Source organism: Crocuta crocuta, unplaced genomic scaffold (assembly GCF_008692635.1).
Source record: "Crocuta crocuta isolate KB4526 unplaced genomic scaffold, BGI_CrCroc_1.0 scaffold6, whole genome shotgun sequence".
In the NCBI taxonomy this organism is placed as follows: domain Eukaryota; kingdom Metazoa; phylum Chordata; class Mammalia; order Carnivora; family Hyaenidae; genus Crocuta; species Crocuta crocuta.
Genome location: NW_027531917.1, coordinates 889,350 through 906,449, shown reverse-complemented (window position 1 = coordinate 906,449; position 17,100 = coordinate 889,350). Strand labels below are relative to the sequence as shown.

The 17,100-nt window shown below is 37.3% G+C and overlaps 1 pseudogene; it reads right to left on the bottom strand.

The window, feature by feature from the left end:
- Positions 1–15,253: 15,253 nt before the first annotated feature.
- Positions 15,254–16,866, bottom strand: LOC144240582 (large ribosomal subunit protein eL6-like; annotated as a pseudogene).
- Between the last annotated feature and the right edge of the window lie 234 nt (positions 16,867–17,100).

The following is a 17,100-nucleotide window of genomic DNA, read 5'->3' as shown; positions in this document are numbered from 1 at the left end:
GCTTTTCTTCCTCCAGTCATGACAGGGTTTGATATAGTGCCACTGATTCTTGGTGGAGTGGGAGGGGCACCGACTGGTAATGATTGTGTGACTATACGTGTAACTACCAGTATGTCCCCTGTGCTCACCTACACAACCCACTTACATGTCACTCCTCACTGGACAGTTATTTTCATAGGGCTGGGGACTCTGGCATCTGTGTTCACTCTTTTTATAAATGATACACAGAGGGGCGCCTGGGTGGCTCAGTTGGTTGAGCATCCGACTTCGGCTCAGGTCATGATCTCATGGTTCATGGGTTAGAGCCCTGCATCAGGCTCTGCTGACAGCTAACTCGGAGCCTGGAGCCTGCTTCTGATTCTGTATCTCCCTCTCTCTCTCACCCTCCCCTGCTCACGCTGTCTCTATCTCTCTCTCAAAAATAAATAAAAACATTAAAAAAAAAAAAAGAAATGACACACAGATTCTTCTCTTGCTGCCTTCCAGGGCCAGCTCCCTACTGATCTAAGATCCACAGTTCTCTTCCTTGCCATTCTAAAAACCTAGTCTTCACATCAGGCATGAGATTTAGAAATCTTAGGTCTGGAAGTCCTGTTAGCTATTTCCATGGCCCACCCTGCCAGAATGTGCCCTGTTTGCACAGAGAGACGGTAGAAGGGAGTGGGGGGTCGGGGGAGCTATATTTCAAGAATACATCCACACCCACATTAAATATCTTCTGCCTATCCTTCTACCATACATGCTGTGCTATTAAGCAGATCTCCCCATGTCACTGAGAGACCTGATTGCTTTCCAAGAATAGTCCTCAGCTGTCTAATCTTTCTGGGAATTTGTCTTAGCTGAAGAGACCCATAGTGTCCAAGGTCACACCCCTTCACAGGGACAATCTGCAGTCAAATTAGGGTCTTAGGCCCAGCCCCTTTGCTCCAACTCAGAGCAATTTTGAAGGGCTAATCTTTAGAGGTCCTGGGACCTTTCTGTGCCTGGGCACTACATCTCCCTCTGCTTAGTCCTGCTTCTTTCCATTTCATACAGATACTGATCCTAAAAAAAAAAGTCCCCATTAAACTTACAGCAAGGTGATATCCTTTCAGTCTGCTTTCTAGGGAAACTACTCTGAAAAACTTGGCCCCTTTCTGGGTCAGTTCACCAACACAGTCAGTACAGTCTGCCTGTTATCTCCCACTTAAAGGTATCAGCTAAAAAGTAAGTAAGTAAGTAAATAAATAAAGGTATAGGCTATCAAAACATACCACACTTGAGAGAGTGCAGGTAATCTAAAGATCTATTGTTCACTTAGACCTAGACAAAATAAATGAGGACCCTGGCAATAAACGTCCATTGGCAAAGACTTTTCTATAAGAGACACACAGAAAGAGAGATAAATAGAGGTGGGGAGGAGGAAGGTTGTAAAGGGATAGAATGAAAGGGAGATAAGGAGAAAGAGAGCAGGAGAACACAAGGCTTGTTCTGGGGATAAGTAGTATATAGAGATGATATAGACATCTATCAGCCTATCTATATCTATATGTAAAATAGAGAAACCTGCTGGCAGGATTTTTTTTTAAATACAATGAGCAAATTTTGAGTGACTAGTCCTAGTGGGGAGAAATCAAAGGAAAGGACAGGTTGCCTTGCAAGCAAGGATTTATGAGGCATAGTAGAAGTGAGTAGAGCAAGGCATCTGGTAGTTTCTGTCCTGGCAGAGGTTAAAAGGGTTTAGCTAAATGCATTTGGTGGGAGTTACTTGTGGCTAACTTTATTTCTCCATACAACTTCTGTTTCCCTTTGCAGACTTTTCATAATCTTGGCATTTGGGCCCTTTAGAGTTTCTAGCTAATATGATCTCTTAGCTTGAGCTGTGGCAATAGAATACTATAAACAAGGTAGTTTATCAACAAGAAAAGTTGATTTCTTACAGTTCTGGAGGTTGAAATCCAAGATAATGGTGCCAGCATGATTGGGTTCTGGTGAGTTTCCTTTTCCAGGCTGTAGATAGCTCCTTGTAAAAGCTAGCTCTTTGATCTCCTCTTATAAGGGCACTAAACCCATTCATGAGGGCTTTACTCCTGTTACCTAATTATCTCCCCATCTCCACCGCAAATACATGACATTGGAGATTGAATTTCAAAATGTGAATTTGGGGGGGGGGGGGGGGGCATTCAAGTCCCGAATTCATTTAAAAGTCTAAAAAGCAGAATTTTTTTTTGCCTCAATTGCAGTGTTTTTTTTAACTTATTTTCAAGTCGCCATGCCTTACATGTCTATTCAACTGATGTCTTTCGGGTTCTTCTCATTGGGTTCTCTCTATCCCCCACTACTTTTTTTTCTAGTCCTGCGGAACATTCTCTATGTGTCTGTGTGTCTGGCCAGCAACATGGAGTAAGTGAAAGGAGGAATTCAATCTTATGGATATAGGCTTGGCTGTTGAATTTGGTGATAGAAGTGCACCTAAGAAGGCAAGGGGTGTCAACAGGATTCTAGGAACGTGGGGATGGGCTTGCCAAGACAAACAAAATAGGAAATGAAACAAACTATGTCATGAAGTTTAGATGAGGGAAAAATGGGACAAAGACAGATTTTCAATGCCTATGGGCATCACTGATCTAGTGCCTGATTATAAGTCTCAGAGTCACATCAGAGTCCTCTTCAGAATAATGAAGTCCTGATGTAGAAGCATGATCTATGTGTAAAGTCTGGCTGACAGGGTAGTCTGAGAGATGTCTGTTAAATTTGGCCTAGGAATTAGGACATGACTAGTTTTCAGGAGGGAGGTCATAGATCACATTCTCATAGTTTCCTAGTGGCAGAGCAAGGGCTCCAAATATTTTCTGCAAAGAAAAATATGGTTTATATAAAGACTGCCACCAAATTTTTGAATTTCTTCCCATTCTCTTCTTGTATCAAAGAATATATTAGAGTTGACTGCTGTATTATGGCTTCCATATTGGTAGACCAGTTGCTTAGAACAAAACATGTTACAAAATCAAACTTGCTGTAAATTCTTCTCAATTTCAAATCCTCCAGCTCCACTTATCCCCCATTCAGTCACAGAGATATTCCAATAGTACATTCCAATTCTTCCTTCCTTTCAGACCTTCTGATGTGTGCCGGTGTCTCAAGTAGACACTGTAATGTTCTTTTCCATTAACTTACATGACATTCATTCTTCCTCTTCCTGCACTATTTCCTTCTAGATCTTTAATCTATATTTCTATATTTTCCTGGGCATGGACATCCTTCTCCAATGAATTTGTATGATTACACCTGTCAATTAACTTCACCTGTTTAAGACAGTTTACATTTTTGCACCGAAGATAGAACTTCTGAAAAACTTGAATTCTTCTGGGGTGCCTGGTGGCTCATTCTGTTGAGTGTCCAGCTTTAGCTCAGGTCATGATCTTGCAGTTCATGAGTTTGAGCCCTGCGTCAGGCTTTGTACTGACAGCTCAGAGCCTGGAGCCTGCCTCAGATTCTGTGTCTCCCTCTCTCTGGTGTGCTCTCTCTCTCTCTCTCTCAAAAAATAAACATTAAAATAAGTAAACAAACACACCTGAATTAGTCCATTCTGGGAGAAAAATTTGAATATAGCATAGTGGGGTGGGGTTTCTTCTAAAGTAAGCAGAAGTTCCTGGGACCTTATAACAGTCTTCTCAGATTACTAATTTATAGGAGACAAAAAGTAGTGGACAGATGGAGAATAATGAAAGGAAAAAAGGATTTAGCAAAGAGAAATTTAGAGCACCTTAGGAAAGTAGAATTTGGGAGAGTTGTTCACCTTAAGAATTTGGGAGAGTTGTTCACCTTAAAGTATTCCTAAGGAATGATATCAGAATCTAAGAAATAAATCTTGATTAGTAAAATTTCAGGCTCTTTTGGAGAGAAACATGGAGGCATGGTGCTTCCTAATATCGCCTAAATCAAACTGTACTCCCTATGTGCATGTGATTGACTCTGAAGTACCCTAGCTTAAAAATGTATCTGATTCAGTGTCTACTCTTCTTCTTTAATATTTGGTAAGGTGCTTCATTCAATACCTGACTTGGCATACAGTTTGAGCACAATAAATGGTAGGTATTGCTTCACCTTTTTTATTCTCCTAGATGAATTTTAAAATAATTTGATCACATCTGAAAAAAATTCACTGCTGCTACATTCAAATGAATTGCTGATTCAGCACATAAAGCAAGCGAAATCTCACAATCAAGCATGGTAAAGAAGAAGAAGGAGAGAAGTAGCTATGAAATCAACTGGCTTGGAAACTAACAATGCAGAAAATAGAGACAAATAATACACTAAACTTAGAAAACACTGCTTTTGAGGAAATCAATAGTGTTATCATGTAGCCTTCCCCCAATAAAAAGTATCTGCAAGATACCTCAAGCTCCTGCCCCGTTTTTCAGGGCTGTCCATCTTACCTGCTCCTTACACTTGTAGTTCTGTGCTTATGGCAGGCACATGGGGTATTGTGCAGACATAAGGGAGACATTTTGAATAGCATAATCTACTGTTGACCCTTGAACACTGTAGGTTTGTACTGTGCAGATCCACTTATATGTTTTTTTTTTTCAACAAATGCAGTACAGTCCTGTGAATGTATTTTTTCTTCCTCGTAATTTTCTTTAGCCTACTTCCACTGTTAAGAATACAGTACATAATACAAAAAACATATAAAATATATGTTAATCGACTGTTTATATTTTCTATAAAGCTTTCAGCCAATGATAGGCTATTAGAAGTTGTTTTGGGGGAGTCAAAAGTTATACATGGAATTTTGAGTGCACAGGGTGACGGAAGTCCGTCAACACCACTACCCCCATTGTTGTTCAAGAGTCAATGATACCATTAACTCTTCTTTTCAGAATGTCTTTGACAAATTAACATTCACAGATCAATTGACTCATTTGGACAAAACATGCCCATTTTCTATTTCAAATGGAATAGAGTTGAATGACTAAGTCTTGGTGGAAGCAGGTGAGAGACATTTTATAACTGATCATGGGTACCTGCTCCTGTTTGTTTGTTTTTTCCTATCAGTTCTGATCTAACATAATCCATTAGACTGTCACGTTCACACTTGCTTTTTATTTATTTAGTGAGCTCTGTTGAGTCCTTGAAGACTTGTGGGCAAAGCTCTTGACTTGAAAAACTGTGTTACTAAGGGCAGAGGTGCTAATATAGATTTTGGCCCCTCTACCAGGAAAGCACTCACAGAGAAGCAGCCACTAAATGATTCAATTAGTCTAACCTCTCACCTGCCCTTTTTAAGAAAAGAGACTCCTCTGCCACAGCTGTAGCCCAAGACCATCCCCTTTGTCCACACTTTCCAAAGAGTGGGGTTGTTTTGCTAGTTGAAAGCTTCTGTGGGACAGATCTAAGGATACAAGAAAGAATAAAGCGTTGTTGTAATCTGAGGCCAGTATTTCATGAAATGACTTGAGTGGTCTGATCCCACACTACTAGTTTATAAAGTGTTAAATACAACAATAACAAAACTAGAGTGAGTATCAGTGATTTGACAGCTTTCATGTTAAGAATTGGGTTTACTAACAAATTGTGGATTCCCAGACCTTTACACTACACAGTAATTTCCAGGCAGCTTAAAACCACCTCTGGCCTGCCCTGTCTACTCAAATCTACTGCTGAGTATAAAAGCCTTCTTGAGTCCCTTGTGTTTTCTACAGATTCTTTTGCCATTTGAAGAATCAATACTAAATGCAGGCATAGACAGACAGTGTTTTATACTTGGTATTTGGAACAGTAGGAGGGTGTCAATTATCAGTACTTTCTCAGGCCCAAGAAAATTATAAGGCAAAATAAATTTGTAGAATAAACAGTTTTTTCAGTTACATAGATTATGACACATCAGTTTCTAATGAGATACACATACTCAGGTAGACACAGAAATCCTTGATGAAACTGTAAAAACCCTTTAAAACTCACAAGCATTGTTAGTATTGTAAAACTGAAGAAAATATTTTATCTGCTTACTTAGAAACTTTTAAAGAAACCTAGCAGCAAGAGATGCTTGAAAAGTAACACCATGGAATGACATTTCCAAAATTTCCTTGTTGAAAATAAGAGTGGTGATAGTGATTTACCCTCTATTAAAGTTTTATATTTGGGGCACAGTTTGGGAAATTCCTTACTTCATACTGAATGTGAGACACTGATAAGCCTTATAAAATGTTTCCATTTTTATACTCTAAATTCAAACAATATTTATCTATGCTTTCCATAACCTGTCACTCAGCAAGGCACTGGGAACACAAATGGTCTCATTAAAATACTCCTTTCAAAATGTTTTCCTTGAATAGAAGTTGGAAGAGGTTTCCGGCTCAGTTGAAAAAAGAATAAAGAGATAGAATAACAACACGTTGGACTTGGAAATGCCTTATTGTAGTTTTAATTTTGGATTTACTGTGTCCATTAGACATCAATCAAATCTGCTTTATGTATGTTTCCAAATCATGTCTATTAAGTATATCCTAATTGAAAATTTATATTTCTAAAGACAGTCGTATCTTCTTGCACCTGTATAGAGATAAAATTTAAGACTGGAAAGGATCTGAAACTGTATGTTTTATCCCATTGTACACTGAGGTACTGTTTTGTAATCCTCTGACAAAACATTCTTAAAAATAGTTACAGATTTAAGAAGGGTGATGGGAGGAAAAATGTGCTTTAATAACCTCATCCTATGTGCTAGGCCATCTATGAAGTCCTTTCTATATTTTATATTATTATATCTCACAATGTGAGTAAGGTGTGAGCTCCTCATTTTGCACATGAGGACACTAAAGCTCAGGTCGTTAGGTATCTGCTCCAGGTCCTACACTAAGTAATGGAGTAGAGAGGCAAAGCTGGAATTTTGATACTAAACAACTTGTGTTATGTCTATCAGTGGATGACCAAACAGAAGGCTGAGACATCATTTGTTTAGAAAGTGTACTTTTATTTATATTACATGTAATTTAATGAATACAACATAAAAAAGATAGTGCACATCTAGGAAGTGCCTTGATGTTGCTGGAGGATCACATTGACTGATTCTTTCCATGCAGTCAACTCCATCTGTTTCCTTTACCTTTAATCTTTCAAGCCTCTCTAGACAACTTGGACAACATTTCACAAGAGTTGAGATTGTTTTCAACTTGTTTCCCAAGTTGTCCCTGTGGGTTTAAAAAGCAAAGTAGCCTCATTCAAGAACGATCAGATGACATCTTACCAAAAAATGCTGCTTGTGAACACTGAATAATAATCTAGACACTCAGTTCTGGAATTGCCGGCCTCTACTAAATTATACAAACATCCATTCCTAAAATCTTAGTAAACCTATTTTCTCTCCCATGTGATATGAATAATTTCTCGCAACTTAACCCTGTGCCTGATAACTAAATAAAGTGAAAATCATTTTACTTTACCCATATGCCATGCATTAAAAATCTAAGTATGGAGAGAACTACTCCTACTACCACTACTAATTATTAACCCATCATCACTATTACTACTACTCTCAGTCTGAGTACTTAGCATAAAACAGACACTGTTCAGAAGGCTACCTGGCTTAATCTTCCTGTGTCTTCATAATATCTCTACAGAGAAAGCAGGACCCTTATTTGATAAATGAAGCCAAGCCTCAGAAGGTTTGGAAAACTTGCCTCTGGTAACAGAGGTATAATTGTCTACCTGTATATAAAAAAGCTGTCTCAAGAAAATTAACCAGGGGAGCTAAGGATTTCAGCTCTCTATGGATCTTCTTATGCTGGAAGAAAAAAACTTACACTTATTCTGTAGACTCTCCATGGTGTATTTAAATGTCAGAGATAATTCCTACTGCAAGGCCTCTCCTGATTTTACTAATTCTACTCAAAATCTCAGCAAAACCTACAGTTACATTTCAATTACCCTTGAGGAGTGACCCTCACACTAATTTTGTGGTAGTTATAGGAAAATATTATTTTTATTTTAAAAGGAGAAGCATAACATAGCCACATATTTATTACCCCAGGGAGGAGAAAAATGATAATCTTATCAGAATTTATATATTTTTATCCTGTGTTTCTCTTAATTTTTAGTTGTATCATAATGAATCTATAATTTTGAATTTGGCTCTTTCACTTAATATTATGAAAAAATTCATTTCATTATTTAGTCCTTTATGTTTTACCTCCTAAATAGCTTTTGCCTTTGATCCTTCCTCTCTAGCTTTTCCACCACCATCCTAATCCAAGCTACTAGTTTCTCTTTCCTGGACTTCAACAATATCTAATTTTTTAAAAATAGTTCTACATTTGGCTTACCTCCATTCTTCTGTGATGTTCTTCTCAGAAATTTGAATTGAGTCATATTATCATTTTTATCACATTTCACACATTTTTAAATTTATCTTGATATAAAGGCAAATCTTCTGCAGAGGGGTGCTCACCTGCTCTTCCACCCTTCTCTAGGACCAAATTCTACACTTTTCTCTCAATTTCAGTCACGTTGTTTGTATTAGTCTGCTTGGGCTGCTATAACAAAATAAACAGACTACATGCCTTTTTTAAAAAAATTTTTTAAGTTTTTATTTAAATTCCAGTTAATTAATGTACAGTGCAATATTAATTTCAGATGTACAATACAATGATTCGGCACCTCCATACAACACTCAGTGCTAATCATAGCAGGTACACTATTTAATCTCCATCACCTATGTAGCCCCTCCCCCACCTCCCCTCTGGTAACCATCAGTTTGTTCTCTATACTTAAGAGTCTGTCTTGGGGTTTCTCTCTTTTTTGTTCATTTGTTTGGTTTCTTAAACTCCACATATGAGTGAAATCATATGGTATTTTTCTTTCTCCGACTTACCTATTTCACTTAGCATTATACCCTCTAGATTTATCCATGTTTTCACAAATGGTAATTTTCATTATTTTTCATGGGTAATAATCCATTTTACATATATATGTGTATATATATATATGTACACACACACACATACATACATACATACCACATCTTCTTTATCCATTCATCTATTGATGGGCATTTGGGCTGCTTCCATATTTAGGCTATTATAAATAATGCTGTGATAAACATAGAGGTGCATATATCTTTTCAAATTAATGTTTTCATATTCTTTGGGTGAATATCGAGTAGTGTAATTATTGGGTCACATGGTAATTCTATTTTTAATTTTTGGAGGAGCCTCCATACTGTTTTCCACAATGGCTACACCGGTTTATGTTCCTCCAGACAGTGCATGAGAATTCCTTTTTCTCCACATCCTTACCAATACTTGTTGTTTCCTGTGTTTTTGATTTTAGCCCATTTGTTGAAGAGACTGCCTTTTTCCCATTGCATATCCTTGCCACCTTTGTAGAAGACTACCATATAATTGTAGGTTTATCTCTGGGTTTTCTATTCTGTCCCATTGATCTGTGTCTATTTTTATATCAGTACCATTCTGTTTTGACCTCTATGGCTTTGCATATAACTTCAAGTCTGGAATTATGATATTGACAGTTTTGTTTTTCTTTTCCAAGAGTGCTTTGGCTGTTTAGGCTCTTGTGTAGTTTCATAAAACTTTTAAGACAGTTTGTTCTAGTTCTGCAAAATGCTGTTGGTATTTTTTTCACATGATACTCTTTATTAAATGTAAATATAAGCTTTGTGAGTGATAAAAATGTAAGTTCAATTTCATTTATTTACTTATTTTATTTTTTTCTTAAATAGTTTATTGTTGAGTTGGTTTCCATATAACCATCCCAGTGCACATCCCAACAAGTGCCCGCCCTCATACTCATCACCTTCCTTTCCCCCTTCCCCTACACCCATCAGCCCTCAGTTTGTTCTCGGCATGCAGGAGTCTCTCATGGTTTACCTCCCTCTCTCTCCCCAACTATTGTTCCCCTTTTTCTCCCTCATTGACCTCTGTTAACCTCCTCCTAGTCCACCTATATGTGCAAACATATGGTATCTGTCTTTCTCTGCCTGACTTATTTCACTCAGCATAACACCCTCTAGTTCCATCCATGTTGCTACACAAATGACCAGATTTCAATCTTTCTCATTGCCATGTAGTATTCCATTGTGTAAATGTACCACATCTTCTTGATCCATTCATCAGTTGATGGACACTTAGGCTCTTTCCAAATTTTGGCTATGATTGAGAGTGCTACTATGAACATTGGGGTACATGTGCCCCTATGCATCAGCACTCCTGTATCTCTTGGGTAAATTCCTAGCAGTGCTAGGGAGTTCTATTTGTTCATTTTTTGAGGAACCTCCATATTGTTTTCCAGAGGGGTTGCACCAGTTTATATTCCCACCAGCAGTGTAGGAGGGTGCCTGTTTCTCCACATCCTCACCAGCACCTAGAGTCTCCTGATTTGTTCATTTTAGCCATTCTGACCAGCATGTGGTGATATCTCAGTGTGGTTTTGATTTGTATTTCCCTGATGATGAGGGATGATGAGAATCATTTCCTCTAGCCAGGCTTCTCAAAAAGAAAAGAGAGAGCACTCAAATAGAGAAAATCATGAATGAAAATGGACTTATTACAACCAACCCCTCAGAAATACAAGCAATTATCAGGGAATACTATGGAAAATTATATGCCAACAAATTGGACAACTTAGAAAAAATGGACAAATTCCTAAATACACTCACAGTACCAAAATTCACATGGGAAGAAATAGAAAATCTGAACAGACCCATAACTAGTGAAGAAATGGAATCGGTTATCAAAAATCTCCCAACAAATAAGAGCCCTGGGCCAGATAGCTTCCCTGAGGAATTCTACCAGACATTTAAAACAGAATTAATACCCATTCTTCTCAAGCTATTCCAAAAAACAGAAATCGAAGGAAAACTTCCAGACTCATTTTACGAAGCCAGCATCACTTTGGTTCCCAGCCAGACAGAGATCCAGCAAAAAAAGAGAACTATACGCCAATATCTTTGATGAATATGGATGCAAAAATTCTCAAGAAGATACTTGCAAATCGAATTCAACAGCACATAAAAAGAATTCTCCACCAAGATCAAGTGGGATTCATTCCTGGGTTACAGGGGTGGTTCAATATTCGCAAATCAATGAATGTGATACATCACATCAACAAAAGAAAAGATAAAAACCATAGGATGCTGTCAATAGATGCAGAAAAAGCATTTGACAAGATACAGCATCCCTTCTTAATAAAGACCCTCGAGAAAGTCGGGATAGAGGAACTTACTTAAATATCATAAAAGCCATCTATGAGAAGCCCCCAGCTAACAACATCCTCAATGAGGAAAAATGCTGTGGGTATTTTGATAGGGATTGTATTAAATGTATAGATTGCTTTGGGGAGTATAGACATTTTAACAACAGTTGTTCTTCCAGTCAATGAGAATAGAATGTCTTTCCATTTCTTTGTGAGTTCTTTCATTTATTTAATCAATATTTTATAGTATTGAGATATAGGTCTTTCACATCTTTGGTTAAGTTTATTCTTAGGTATTTTATTATTTTAAGTGTAATTGTAAATGGAATTGATTCCTTAATTTATCTTTCTGCTGCTTTATTGTTGGGGTTTAGAAATGAAATAGATTTCTATACATTGATTTTTATATCCTGTGACTTTACTGAATTTATTGATCAGTTCTAGCAGTTTTGAGTCATTCGGGTTTTCCATGTAGAGTATCATGTCATCTACAAAGAGTGAAATTTTTACCTCCTCCTTCTGATTTAGATATATTTTATTTTTTGTTGTTTTGACTCGTTGAATAAAAGTGGTGTTGAATAAAAGGTGAGAATGGACATTCCTATCTTATTCCTGACTGTAGAGAAAAGCTCTCAATTTTTCCCCAATTTAGGATAATGTCTGCTATGGATTTTTCATATATGGCTTTGTTATGTTGAGATATATTCCCTTTAAACCTACTTTGTTGAGCATTATTCATCATGAATGGATGTTATACTTTGTCAAATGCTTTTTCTGTATCTACTGAAATGAACAAGTGGTTCTTATCCTTTCTTTTATTAGTGTGATATATCACACTGATTGATTTATGAATATTGAACAACAATTGCAACCCAAGAGTAAATCCCACTTGATTGTGGTGAAAGATTTTTTTAAAATAATTTTTATTTATTTCTGAGAGAGAGAGAGATAGGAAGAGAGAGAGACAGCGTGAGCAGGGGAGGGTCAGAGAGAGAGAAGGAGACAGAATTCGAAGCAGGCTCCAGGCTCTGAGCTAGCTGTCAGCACAGAGCCTGACACAGGGCTTGAACCCATGAACCGTGAGATCATGACCTGAGCTGAAGTCAGACGCTAAACCAACTGAGCCACCCAGGTGCCCCAAGACTTTTTAATGTATAGTCGGATTTGGTTTGCTACTATTTTGCTGAGGATTTTTACATCTATATTCATCAAAGATATTGACCTGCAGTTCTCTTTTACTGTTGTGTCTTTATCTGATTTTGCTATCAGGGTAATAGTGCCATAGAATGGATTTGGAAGCTTTCCTTCCTCTCCTATTTTTTGCAATAGTTTGAGAATAGATGTTAATCTTTAAATGTTTGGTAGAATTCATCTGTGAAACCCGTCTGGTCTTGGACTTTTATTTCTTGACTTTTTGGTTACTAATTCAAGTTCTTTGCTGGTTATCAGTCTGATAAAATTTTCCATTTCTTCCTGTTTCAGTGTTGGTAATTTAAATGTTTCTAGGAACTCATTTCTTCTAGATTGTCCCATTTGTTGACATATAGTTTTTCATACTATTCTGCTATAATCCTTTGTATTTCCATCATGTTAGTTGTTCTTTTTCCTCTTTCATTTGTGATTTTATGATTTTATTCATTTGGATCCTCTCTCTCTCTCTCTCTCTCTCTCTCTCCTCTCTCTCTCATTAAATCTGGCTAGAAGTTTATCAATTTTATTATTTTTTTCAAATAACCAATTTTGGTTTCATTGATCTGTTCTACTGTTTTTCTTAGGTTTATATCATTTATTTCTCCTCTGATCTTTATTATTTCCTTCCTTGTGGTGGTTTTAGGTTTTATTTTTTGTTTTTCCTAGCTCCATTAGGTGTAAGGTTAGGTTGTTCATTGGACCATTGTGTTTTCATTTACATTTTCGTGTATTTTTTAATTTCTTAATTTATTTTTCAATTAACCATGCATTGTTTAGTAGCACGTTATTTAACCACCATATATTTGTGTCCTTTCCAAGTTTTTTCACGTGGTTGATTTCTAGTTTCGTAACATGTGGTCAGAAAGGTGCACGGTATGATTTTCATTTTCTTGAGCTCTTTGAGGCCTATTTTGTGGCCTAATATGTGATCTATTCTGAAGAGTATTTCATATGCACTTGAAAAGAATGTGTATTCTGCTGTTTTGGGTTGGAATATCCTGAATATGTCTGTTCAGTCTATCTGGTTCAATGTATTTTTCAAAGTCATCTTTTTCCTTGTTTATTTTCTATTTAGATGATCTGCCCATTGATATAAGTGGGGTATAAAAGTCCCCCACTATCCTTGTATTATTATTGATTAGTTTATGTTTGTTATTAATTGTTTTATGTATTTAGGTGCTCCTATGTTGGTGCATAAATTGTTATATCTTCTTGTTGGATTGTCCCTTTTATGATTTTATACTGTCCTTCCTTGTCTCTTGTTACAGTAGTTGTCTTAAAGTCTAATTGTCTGATATGTGTATTCTTACTCAAGCTTTCTTTTGAAACAAATTTGCATGATAAATCTTTCCCCATCACCTCACTTTCAATCTGCAGGTGACTTTAGGTCTAAAATGAATCTGCTATAGGCAACATATAGATGGGTTTTGCTTTCTTATCCATTCTGACACCCTTTATCTTTTGACTGAAGCATTTAGTGCATTTACATTCAAAGTAATTACTGATACGTATATACTTATTGCCATTTTAATCCTTTTTAGTGGTTGTTTCTAGAGGCTTTCTCTGATCCTTTCTTGTCTTTATATCATATTTGATTTTTTTCCCTGATTTTCTTTAGAGATATATTTGAATTCTTTTAATGTTTATTATTGAGAGAGAGAGAGAAAGAGAGAGAGAGATTGGGAGTGCAAATGGGGCAAGGAAAAGGTGAGGATGGGGAGACACAGAATCTATAACAAGCTCCAAGCTTTAAGCTGTCAGCCTGAGCCTGATGTGGGGGTCCAAATCTCGAACTGTGAGATCATGACCTGAGCGTAATCAAAGGAACCATCCAGGTGCCCCTCTTTAGTAATATATTTGGATTTCTTTCTCTTCATTCTTTGCAGTAGTTTTTGATATATGGTTACCATTAAGTTTGTATGTGACCTCTTCTGCATATAGCAGTCTATATTAAATTGATGGTTATTTAAATTTGAACGCATCCTGTCTTCCCTCATCTCTACATTTTAGGTATGCTTTATTATATTTTATATCCTTTTTTTGTAAGTTCCTTGACTGATATTTTTGTAGAAATATTCATTTTTATTGCTTTTGTGTTTCCTACCTTTATACTGTTACTTTTGGTATCTCCTTTTCACTCAAATATTCCCCTTTAATATTTGCAGGGCTACGTTAGTGGTTATGAACTCCTTTGGTTATTGTTTATCTGGGAAACTTTATCTCTCTTTCTATTCTGAATGATAGCCTTGCCACATAGTATTCTTGGCTGCAGATTTTTACCATTGAACATTTTGAATATATCATAACACTCCCTTCTGGCTTACCGAGTTTCTACTGAAAAATCTCCTCCTAGTCTTATGGATTTTCCCTTGTAAGATAATGACTTCTTTTGTCTTGTTGCTTAAACTTTTTCTTTATCACTGACTATATTTTGCAAATTTAATTATAATATGTCTTGTGTGGGCCTGCTTTTTGTGATTTTGATGAGAGTTCGTTCTCTGTGCCTTCTGGATCTGGATATTTGTTTTCTTCTCCAGATTAGGGAAGTTTTCAGCTATTATTTGTTCAAATAAATTTTTTGCCCCCTTTTCTCTCTTTTCTTCTAATAGGACTCATATTATGAATATTATGTTTGATAGAGTCACTGAGTTTCCTAAATCTATTCTTGTTTAGCATAATTCTTCTTTCTTTTGTTCAGCTTCATTGCTTCCCATTATTTTGTCTTCTAGTTCATTAATTCATTTTTCTGCTTCTTCCAGTCTGCTGTTTATTGAATCAAGCATTTTTCTCATTTATTTCACACTTCATCTCTCTCTCTCTCTCTCTTTTTTTCTCTCTCATAAGTTATTTAATTAGATTCTTTGTAAGAAATTTAGAACACCAATTTGTAAGGATAAACTCCTTATGTGAGGAAAAAACACATAGCAGAGTCAGCCCTGAAGCTGAGGAACAGCTTTAATTTTTCAGCATGTCAGAGGCTGGCTCTGGCCGGGGTCCAGAAGTCCCTGAAGGATGGATGGTGTCGGCGAGGGAAGGATGAGAGAGCCATGAGAATCTTTCTGATCACCAGGCAGGCATCTCCGCCCTGACTGGGGCTCAACTTAATTTTATAATAAAGTGTTTGGGGGATGGCACAGAAGTGGCATTTGCCTTAGACAATGATTTCTGATGACAAAATTCTTTGATATGTAAGAATTTTCGAGAACACAGATTTGTAGAAGACTCCTGCATAACCTTTATCAATAGTGATTGAGGTAGGGGATTTAGATGCTTATCCTATGGGGAAGAAAGGTAACTTTAGCATACAAGACAATGTTTTTAGCATAAAAAGGGTGAAGTTACTTCTTTGTGAGCAGGGGTCAAACAGGTCTTTCAGGAAACACCTTTGTTCCCATAATCACAAAAGAAGAAGTTCCTCAATAGGTTCCTTCACAGGGAACAATCAGCATATTCAAGGCCAGGATAAGTCATTCACAAATGCATTGAGGGGCCAGTACTCCAAGCAGAAACAATTGGGTGGGGGTGGATATCTGTCCTTAACTCTAAATTAGGGTCTTTGTCTCAGGGCCAGACTCAATTGTAACTCGTGTTCTTAGCCCCCCCTTATTATGTAAGTGTTGGATCTGCAAGGCCCATAGGAAGAGCCTTTGACAATCATCCACAATGCTTTCATGTGACTGTCATCCAGCGAGGCCCGGTGTGGCTCCCAACATCAGCAGAATTTGCAAGTCTACAGTTTTCTGATCAACTTTGTGCTGCTCTGTAATCTCATATTCCTCTTTCTCTTTGTTGCAGACCCACCTTCTTAGTTTCTGGCTTTATGCAGCTTCTTCTTGAAATAAACATCAGTGAGGTGTTTTGGGATTTTCACAAAGCTGTTATCAATTTTGGCAGAGGTGCCAATGACAAATTTCTGGTGTGTTCTATGCAGAGGAACTCAATGGAGAGCCAGATGTCCAGTCACAGGCACCAAGCCACTGCTCAGTTGCTTCATGGAAACCACACTCTTGTCTCTGTGGTGCCCAGTGAGGATGATCAAAATGGTCCCAGGAATTATACTAGCTTGCAGTTTTCTTACACACTGACTGAAAGGATTTTTGCTGTGGCTCAAGAGCTTTTGAGTCACATCTTAAGTAGGATAAACCCTAAGCATATTGCATAGCTTACCACTCGGGTACTACCATTCTTATCACCACCAACTTGTTTTGTGACAGTAGCAGGAACTTTCTCCTTCTTTTTCTTTTCAACTATGGATTTAGTTGCTGAATACATTTGCTTGTACATAGCCTCTCTGGAATATATACCTGATCAAGAATATCTGCCAATTCCTCTGTCTAGAACAGGGTTTTGGCTGCAGTAAGACCTTCCCTTCTTTGGCATTTTAACCTTAAAGTTACCCTTCTTAACCTTTCCACCAGCATCAGCCTTCTTGACTTCAGCTTTCTTCTCCTTAGTATCTGGGTTCTGAGCTTTTTCACCCCCCATCCTCTTTGCGCCCCACCATAAACCCAAGTGAGAGAAATGAAACATCTGGGAAGCCTCTCAGTTTGTCCCAATATTATCTGACTTCTGCAGGTGTCCACTTGATACCCTCCTCATTTCGATGGTGAAGGATTAGAGGTCCTGAAATTGAGACTTGCAGAGAGCCCCACCATTCTTGCCTTGCAAAATGGGAAGGCATACTCTATTCCTTTTTTTTTTTTTTTTCTTTATTTATTT